Here is an 8,741-nt window from a genome sequence, read left to right as displayed (position 1 = left end):
CATGTGGAAACAGAAATACATTCAACTCTGCAAAGAAGCTTGCACCCTCAAGGCCAGGCTCAAAGACGTTACTGACTCAAAGGTTGCGCTGCAAGAGAGGATCTTCACCATTGACGACCTTCGCCATGGCAGGTGTGGTGGACAAACTTCCAATCGCTGAGGCCGACAACGAAGGTACTTGCCATGTAACACGCCTGCTTGCCATCCGACTCTTTCCACCGCCACTTTAAAAGCAACTCCTCCACTTCAGTGACAACCAAAGTCTACATCCTCCGTCTTTTCTACTTTTTCTTTTTAGCTTATTATCCTCTGTTCGGCTAGCACCCATGTGTACGCCCACCATCCGTCTACTACAACCTTATGCTTCTGTTGTCTACATATTATCTTACTATTATAATGCAAGTCATTGCAACTTATAATGATCCCAGCATTCTGTAGATGTCTAACACCCATCTTCCTTTACATTCGTAAAAGACTTCCCTCAACTACGGCTTGAATCAAACTGACACTTTTACTAGACACATGCAACCAACAACACAACTTATATTCCACCAGTAAATAGCCCGTCAACGTGCTTCAACCTTGTGCTTTAATGACGACCCAATAAAAACAACCAACCCTACCCACTGATCATTATCTCAAATTTATTATAGGCCTCAACAACAACAATGCAAAAAAAGTCAAACTTAACCTACTTCAGAAAAATAACAAAATAATCCACATTGATCCACCATTCCCTTACAATTTACTTACTCAACAAGCGCTATGTTATTTACTCCCACTCACATCGTCATCAAACTAAACCACACTTATTTTTAACGGTATATGTTTGAATTTGAATTTGAATTTTAATTATATGGCCGTAAAAAAAAATTTTCTCAGATCTTTTAAATAAATGCGATACCAACAATTATAATTCACATGTATATAATTACAAAATCTCAATTTATTTTAATTTAATACAAATAACAGTATTTGTATTATTCAATTCTTTATATATGATGCTAATGTATTTACACACTCAAATTTCTAGTACAACTTACAATTAATAAATAGCTTGTTTTTATTAAACCTTGGATTTTTAACTATCAAATAATCATAAATTGTCTGTCTTTCTATTTGAAATTCCGTTAAAGCTGAATTAAGTACTTATTACTCATCCCACTACAATAATACGACTGCGTTACTTTTATTCGATTACATTATATCGTTAATTTAAATTATATTAACTTACATATTCAATATCAATTTTCATACTTTTCATGTTTTAAATTATATGCATAAAAAATTTAAAAAAAAATAAAAACCAAGCGAACACAATATCGTCGTGTTAAACGATTTTCCATATATGTTCAGTAATTTAAAAATTTTAAAATTTAAAAAAAATATTATTTGTTATTTTGTTTACCAAACCACATATTCAATTAACCTAATGACTACGTAATATTGTGGTTGATTGTTTCGATAATACACGTATTTTTCATAACCATTTTCTTTATTTTATTTAAATATAAAATATCAACTAAATATGTATCACATCTTAACGCCATCCCTTTCTTGTTTCATTTTTCTTTTGGATGGATTTCATGTTTCATTATTTATGTACTTTGTACATATTTTTGGTTGCATTATTTAAATTTCAACACATTAGCCTCGTTAACCCATCAATACTCTCTACCACTATATCCATAATCATTGGTCCACTTCACTTATAAAGTCCAACACATTATTTGCTATTCAATACATCACTCATGCCAATTGAAATGGGCCACAAAGTACAAACCTCATAGTAAATTATCCAGCGCACTACCATTCGGCTTGGCTCACCCTCCATTACGGCTTCACAGGATATTCCCACTCCGCGAATGCAGTCTTCAATAATATTGGACAAATCCGATACTCTCTGCCAACATGTACAACAAAACATCTACACCGATTGCTATCTCACCCTGCACTTTCTTTCTATGTTTTCCACAAAAGGAAGCGACCCTTCAATCAACGCCAGTCGAATATTTTAAATTAAATCTGTACCGCCATAATACTTGCAACACTGCTGTTCTGTGAAAGTACATTGCCACACCTGAACACCTTCCGTAAAGATATTCTGATTGATTAATCTTTATTGTGACAAGTAGGTTTATTGTTCTTTTTGGAAGAGTAACTTGGCATAACACATGTGGATGAGTCACTGAGCCATAAAAGTATGCGTGTTACGTGAACTTAATGTAATTGCCGTATAGAAAGTTATGGACTCCAATTTTTTTAGTTTTGTTTTTTAATTGCATTTAAATGTTTTAGTATATTTTATTTGTAAAATAACTACAAATAAAAATGAGTAAAAACCCCAACTCGCTCCCTAACTATTTCGCTAACTCTCATTCTTCCATCATTGATTGAAAAATGACATTGCGATCCCTAACTAGTATGTCTCCATTTAGAGTTAACGGATTTCGCCTACGTACGTGTAATATTAACTTAACACGTGTCAAGGAACTATTGAAAGGGACAAAACGCTCTCCCTTTCTTTCTTCACTTGCTAGTCATTTCAAACTGAGTTTGCGACAATGTCCTATAACTAAAAAAGAGAAAGTAGAAATGAAGAAGATTCCATATGCATTTGCAGTTGGCAGTTTGACGTATACTAGTTTGCACCAGGCCGGATATTGCTCATGCCGTTGGAGTTGTTAGTCGATTTTTCTCTAATCCTAGCAAGGAACACTGGCAAGCAGCGAAATAGATTCTCAGATATCTTAATGGTAGTTCTAGAGGTTGTTTATGCTTTAGGAGTGGCCAACCTGTGTTGGATGGATACACAGATGCAGATATGGCTTGAGATCTTGATTTAAGAAAGTTTACTTCTGATTATATGATGACTTTTACAGAGGGAGTTGTGTTGTGGCAATCCCACTTCCAAAATGTGTTGCTTCGTCTACTACAGAGGCATAATACATTGTTGTTGTTGAAGCTTCTAAGGAACTCTTGTGGATAAAATTTCTACAAGAATTAAGTATCAATCAAGAGAAAATTGTGTTATTTTGTGATAATCAACGTGTTATCCATCTCAGCAAGAATATGATATTTTATTCTAGATCGAAACATATAGAGATGAAGTATTATTGGATACGTCAAGAGTTTGAGATGAAGTCATATACACTTAAGAAGATCCATACTGATAATAATAGTTTAGATATGATGACTAAGAGTTTACCTGTAGTGAAGTTTGATTATTACAAAGAGAAGGCAGATTTGGTGGAGCAACCTATTTCCACTTGAATCGATGAGGGAGATATTTGTTGGTGGGTCCCCAATTCAAGTGGGAACCACAAGCCAAAAAAATAAAAAAAAGAAGTGGCAAAAGCCACAGTAAGAATAAAAAAAACTGGAGAGAGAGAGAGAGAGAGTAAGTATGTATGTATGTAAAGCGTCTCTCATTTGAAAGAAAGAAAAGAAATAGTGAGGGAGAAGAGAGAGCTTCGACGAGAAGAGAAAAAGAAAAGGGAAAAATGGCTGGTGCCATTTGATCTCATTGACCTGGTAAACTTGTTCCATTTCTTATGAAATTTTAGTATGTTATTCCTAGTATAGAGATGAACATTAGGATATAACTTGCTAGTTGTATTGCCTTTTTTTTGTTTGATTTGAGATATCCACTTTTATGGAGGATTTATATTAATTCCATCAGTTTTGATGATCTATTTTGTTGATTGTTGAGATGCATTAGTGCTACTAAGAAGACTGATTGTGTACCCATTATTTTAATAGTAAAAGATTTTACTGGGTTAGATCTCATGAGTTTTTTGTCCCTCTTTTGGGAGTTTTTCCATGATAAAAATTCTGGTGTTTGATTATTTAATTTCTGCCATTATATTTACTACTTAGAGTATTTTTGGTTTTGCCTATTTAATCGCACAAGTTGTGGAAAAATTATTTTTAGTGCTTCCACTGTTAGACAGATGCTTGTCCGAACCTCAATTTTTCCAACAACAAGTAACTATAAAATCTCGAAACATTTATGCAGTTTCTGCAAGTACTGCTCTACAACAGTCCACTAATAACATCAACACTAACACAACACACATACAACTAGATTGAACTTAGAGCATTATGCAAGAATAAAGCTTATATCAAATCTGAATTGTCGAAGAATATTAATATGACGATCCATAAATTTTTTTCTAAAAATCAACTTTAACACGAATTAAAATACTAACACACCCCATAATCAGCAAATCACTCTTTAACATAAAAATCGATACTTTAAGTAAATATCCATACTCAATCATCAAAATTCAGAAAAGGACAACTCATAAGATCATATCCCAAATCAAATTCAAGTATTTAAGAAGAAGAAGAAGCAGTAGAGTGGTGCAGCAAGAACATAGAATGGTTGTGGATGTGGCAGTGGGGTGGTGTAGTTAGAACATAGAATGGTGGTGGATGTTGGCTATGATGGTGACCGAAAACGGTGGATAGGAGAAGGAGAGAAGGGAGTTGGCCTGGTGGTGTTCTAGTTTGTAAAGAAGAGAAGAGGAGAAAAGAGAAGAAGGAGAGGGGACGTTTTGTCTCTTTTAATGGTTCCTTGACACATGTCGAGTTAGCATTACATGTAGGCAAAATCTATTTGCTCTGAATAAAGACATTAACAGAGGAGGTAGAAAATTTGACAAAATTAATAGTTAGAGGCCGCAATGTCATTTTTTAATTGATAAGAGGCGGAATAGAAATTAGCAAAATAGTCAAGAGACAGGTTAGGGTTTTACTCAATAAAAATTTTCAATTAGGTTCCTTAAGTTATTATTTTTAAACGATATAAAATATTTTGAAAAAATTAATTTGTGTTTGATGTAGAATGCATTATGAAATATTTTAGTATTATTTTAGTAAATACTTCAATATATATAAGTATAAATTGATAGAATTAATTATCATTATATTATATGATAAAATTTATTATGATATGATTCTTTATTTTAAAATAAAAGAAATTTAAATTTAAATTTAGATAAATACTTCAATATGTATAAAACATAAATTCACAGAATTAACTTTTAAAATATTATTATAGAAGTTATTATGGTACAATTCTTCATTTTAAAAATTACATAAATTATTTTATAATTAATTATAAAATAAAAAACTCCTCTAATATTTTTAGCCATCTAAAATATTATATACAAAAAATTTATAGTATTACTTTTTCGCAAAAGTCCAAATCTAGTTTTAAATAATATTCACAATAAACGTATAGATTGTCATTAAATTATACGTGAGAATTTGTAAATTTAAAAAATCAATATCCATAAGAATAAATAATGATAGTTATTAATTATAGTAAATCTTTCTTTGACTACATAAGGATAGAATTAAGAGATAGGACAATGAATACACCATAAAAATAGTGCCCAATACCATTACACGTTCCCCATGTATGTGATGCTAGATGCGGCTTTCAGAACCATAACACTGCAAAAGAGGTTGAGAAGCTGCTTCTTTTCTAAAGACAAATATCCACGTGTCATCAAGATATATATCTGTATGAATGAATCTCTGTACATTATAATTCACCACCATAGTTACATATAAGTTCACATATATGAGTAAGTTCAGAAAACAAAACCCTGAAAAATGGTAGGAAGAATTGCTACAATAATAGAGAAAAAAAAACAGGAATATAATTGTATTTTAAAAAAAATAAAAGACAAAAGGAAGTTGTTGTCATATTGTATAGAAAAACTGTAACAGGTCCAAGTAGGTGTTCAGCCCATTTAGGAAACAATAAGAACCTTATTAAACCAATTTAGTTGTTGCCCAATACGAAGCATCACTAACTCAAACCAAAAAGAAAAGAAAAAGGAAAAAAGTAAAAACCATCACTCATATAATTTGTAAGAAAAATGTCATTCACCTAACTGCAACTCTGAATTGCGCAGAGGCCTGAATGCCATAGGTGAGTATGTAAAGTGATGTTCCCCAACATTCATATGTATGGAATTTTTTTTTTAGTTCTTACCATAGAATTTGAACCAGAAGACGGAACAATCTGGTCGGTCCAGTCAGGTTCAGTTTAGATGTGGCCCACTCCAATCCAGTTCTATTTGGTTTGGCTGGTCAGGTTCATTGAAATGATCGATCTAGCTCAGTATGGTCTGTTTGGTTTGGTTTTGAGTGGTGGTTTGGTCTAGTTTAGTTCGGTTTGGCCTAATTTACTTCAAGAGTTCAATTTGGTTCAATCTAGGGGTGTTCCTGGTGCAGTTTGGATTGATTTTGAATAAAAAACTCATTCGATTTGAACACTAATTTTATATGCGGTGCGATTTGGATTAGATGTTTTAAAAAAAATCCGATCAGATCCAATCCAATTTCAAGCGGTTTGGATTGGATTGGATTTGCAATATTATAAATTAAAAAAATTAAATACATATTAAATGATCAACAATAACATAACAAGTCTCAATCATATCTTAAAAAGCCAACGATAACATAACGATAGAAATAAAATTATAGGTTAGTTAAAATAAATAAATAACGTTTTGAACATAAAATATTTATTAAATAATAATAATAAATGAATAATATAAAACTGTATAAAAAATGAACATGTTATAAATATAATTGTAAATATAATAAATAAAATAATAATATTATAGCACATTGTGCGATTTAAATTGGATTGAATCGGTTATGAAAAATAAATTCGAAATCCAATCCAATACAGCGGTTTGCAAAAAATAGAATCTAATCAAATTCGAATTTGTGCGATTTTAATCCGTTTTCAATTTAGATTAGATTAAATGAACGATTTAATTAAGATCGATTTGGATTTAAACATCCTTAGTTCAATCCAGTGGTTTAGTGGCGGAATAATAGTTCAATTAATCAATTAAGTTTGGTCGTTGAATTTTTGGTTTGGTTTATTCTAACTTGATTCTATTCGGTCTCTTTCATCCTAGAATAGTTTTATGTGAGTATTCAAATATGATTATTAAAACTTTTAAGGGTAATCATGAGTGAAAATGAAATTTCTATAATATTTGTAATAACAATGCTACGTGTATATTAAATTCAGCTATCAAAGTTAGTCATCAGTATAAAATACATGTTAGCATATAAATATACATAAAAAATAAATTAAACTACACATATATTTATACAAAAATATATTAGTGACTAATTTTAGTAACTAATTTTAGTATAAATAATATTTTTGTATTTACAAAATATACTTAGAAGTATTGAAAAAACTAGATTTTTTTCCTGCAACTACTAGTGAGTTGATGAGCAAAATTGTTGAAAAGGAAGAAAATACACTTTAATGACATCTTTTTTTTACAGAGACAAGTTTGGATAAAAGATAACAAAAGAGTTACAGAAAGATGAAAGTTGAATTTCACAGTACAAATTTAAAATTTTGAGGAAATAGAAACACATGTCGAGCCACGGACAACACGCACCCTACGTGTTAACCCTTTGTTCTAGCTGGTCTCCATGCACCCGACAGATGTGCTCTGGGAATTGCATCATGCAACAGCACAATAATGCCTTTACTAGGGGGAGGAGCTTGTAGCTTCAACGTTTTCCATTTTCCATTTGAAAAATTTACAGAACGTGATTGAGAGAGATTGAGAGTGGAAGAAGGTGACTGGGAAGGTAAATTTTGGCGTGAGTGAGAGTGAGTAGTGTGTTTAGCAACAAGTAAATTTTTATAATAGTCCCTGAGATTCAGATCATTACCCAATGTAGTTCCTGAGATCCCAATTACACTATTGTAGTCCTTCAGATACGGCTTCGAACACCATAATAGTTTCTGATCATTTTTCCGGTGATGAGTCATCATCGAAACGTTGACGTAGTCTCGTTTTGCCACATTGGATGGTGCCAACGGCTAGCTAAGCTGGCACAATTCCAATTTATACTCAATGTGGTGCCTCCATCTATATTTAACCCTAAATTCCCAAATATTTAGTAAATTAATATCTTCTTGTTCATCTTTCTCTTCTCATTCTTCTTGTTATTGTTCATCTTTCCCTGTCCTGATGTCGTTATTTCTGCTATGCTGTTTAGCAGCTTGTCGCACCTCTCCAGTAGACTCCTCCTTTCTTTATTCTCCTCCATTTTCAACTTCTGCATCACAAACACATCATCATCGTCGTCATCTCTTTATAGTTTATGCACTACCAAAACTATGTAAAACAAATAACGAATAAAATCTAGCAATAAAAGTTTGACAAATTCTTTTGTTCCATTTAGTTTGATATTGAATTTCTCAAAATTATCTTTTAAGATAAATATTAAATGTTAAAAAATTATTTATTTTTATATTTTTAAATTAAATAATATATTTTTTAAATACTTTAGCAATCATCGGAAATATCCAGCTAAATTAAACAATAATCATAGATTCTGATTTCAATTTGATTCTTGATATTCAAATCAAGAGTCTACGATTCTTCTTATAGGAATTTCTTGATTGGATTAATATAAGTATGATAAGTTGACAATAATAAGCTTTAAACATTAAAGTAAGCATTAATTTGGCATACCTCTGTATCAGTCTGTGAGGAAGTGCTGAAACTGCTCTCTGAGATGGTGGAAGATGCATCTTCTGCCGCTCCCATCGCCGCATTAAGTACCTTTTGGAAAGTCCTTCTTCTCATTCTCAGCGATCCGTGTAACACTCTATCATACAGAGTCTTATGCTTAAGTCATAATTTAGAGATGGCAAGGTATTACGACCTCTAAAA

This window comes from Arachis duranensis, chromosome 4, assembly GCF_000817695.3.
Source record: "Arachis duranensis cultivar V14167 chromosome 4, aradu.V14167.gnm2.J7QH, whole genome shotgun sequence".
NCBI classification, from domain to species: domain Eukaryota; kingdom Viridiplantae; phylum Streptophyta; class Magnoliopsida; order Fabales; family Fabaceae; genus Arachis; species Arachis duranensis.
Note: the sequence above shows the minus strand (reverse complement) of the source record.